We start from the raw sequence: 1,994 nt of genomic DNA on the forward strand, positions 1-1,994 counted from the left end.
CCCCCCCCCCAATTTTTATCTAACATTAAACTGTGTTCAAATTAGCCATTCAATTTCTTGCAATCCATTGCTAAAGAATATTTTTTTTACCTGAAACATGCCTTATTATTTTTGAAATCAAAAGCTATTCCAATAGTTATGCTGTGTAGGTTCTTGGCATTCCTTGATCGTTTTCCTACGTAAAAATAATTTCCTTTTTCATAATGAACATTGAAAACCACTTGAAGGAGTAGTAATTGAGAAAAATTCAATTTAGCGTAAATTTGGAAATAACAGTCTCAAATGTGACGTATCATACTTTATCTACGTGTTTATCAGTTCCAAGTCGTGTGATAAAGTATCTAAAATATTTCCCTTGTGGAATTATGTTTGATTGCAAACGTAGAACAGTCGCCATCGCAAAAGATTAATTGATGAACGATGCTGCTTATCAGTGGCGGAATACGTTGGGTTTTTTTTCTGTAATTTTCTATGAAATAGATACAATGCTAATAAGTTTTTTATTCCCTATGTTAAAGAAAGCGCAAATTTCTATCACGAATTAATTTCTTTTTCTTCTAGATTTAAAACTTAGCTTTCAAATTTTGTGAAATTGGATTTTAAAAAAATGATGCGTAAATAAAAAATTATAGAAAAACTAAAAACAATTTCGATATTTCACATTTTATTTTGATAAAATTTTCTGACGGAGGAACTTTTTAGCATGATTAGTATTTTAAAGAGTCATTTTGTTAACATCCTGTTAAAATGTCAAAAATTCCTCCCTTCCTAATTTTTAAATAGGTTTTAATAAAAACTCATATCATTTGGAGAAATTCACTTTGAAAAATGTGTGAAACTAATTTTAATGCTTCAATACAAAAATGTAAAAAAAAAAGATCTCGGTCACTCTAAATTTTTTTGAAGAATAAAAACTACTGCCGTGTTTCAGATTTTTTATAGAAGAATGAGAAGCAATACTTTTCCTTCAATTCAGGTAAATCAGTTAGTTTAATTGAAGTAGATCGAAAATCTGGAACACATAGTTATGAGTTTGAGCTTGGTTGGATCATTTTTGCTGTTTGAGATAATAAGAGAAATGTAAAATTAGCTGATTCATACGAGGAACTAAATTAAAAATGTTAAATTTATTATAACTGATGTGATTAAATGAGTGGATTAAGATGCAAAAAAAAAATTTCGGAGTAAATTTCTAAAATTTCGAAGTAAATTTTAGATTGGTGAGATCGAGCAACGTTTCGATCGAATATTTTCAAGTTTTACAATCCAATTCTCAAACTTTTGATTTCGACATAAAACAACGCATACATTAACGTTTTAAAAGTTTTTTTTTAAGTCGAATTGTCTTTATATACTGGGCTTCAAAATTATGCTTTTTTAAATTCGATTATTTAAGAGTAGAGTTGAAAATGGTAAAATAATCTCGCAAAACAAGAATGGTTTTTCCAAGAACAAATTTAGTTTGACTCTATAATCTTTGGAGAAAAAAAAAATTCCTTCCGAGAAATGAATTTTTATATTTATGACGTAACTAATCCAGGTTCCTTTGTTTTACGTCTCTTAAGATAGAATACATTATTCAAAGTTATTTTCCAAATAAATTGGCGAAATTTTTTTTTAAAGAAAAGGCCACTGTAAAAATATAAAAATTATTAGCTTTGTTATTTTTACTAACTTCTATCGAGAACATTCTTTTAACCACCACTTTTTTTTTAGCATTAGCTGAGTGCTCCGTTTTACAACCCTCGACAAAAATGATGTAAAAAATCTACTCTCCAGCTTTCTCAAATTAATGTAAGATCATAATTATAAAACGTTATCAAAATCGACGAATCATTACCGATATCAATTGCAATGAAAGTGAGATTAAAATCATTTGAAACCAGTTTGATTGTTAGGTGATACTTAAGTATGTTTCTGATAATCTATATCACCTTGTAGCGTATCTACCACTACAAAATTACAACTACAATTCACTAGTATATAATTGAAAT

The 1,994-nt window shown here is 27.9% G+C and overlaps 1 protein-coding gene across 3 annotated transcripts in view; it reads left to right on the forward strand.

The window, feature by feature from the left end:
- The window catches only part of LOC107454313 (monocarboxylate transporter 9), a 20,695-nt gene that overhangs the window by 7,268 nt on the left and 11,433 nt on the right, over window positions 1-1,994 (forward strand). The gene's annotated exons all lie outside the window — the stretch shown is intronic.

This window comes from Parasteatoda tepidariorum, chromosome 2, assembly GCF_043381705.1.
Source record: "Parasteatoda tepidariorum isolate YZ-2023 chromosome 2, CAS_Ptep_4.0, whole genome shotgun sequence".
In the NCBI taxonomy this organism is placed as follows: Eukaryota; Metazoa; Arthropoda; class Arachnida; order Araneae; family Theridiidae; genus Parasteatoda; species Parasteatoda tepidariorum.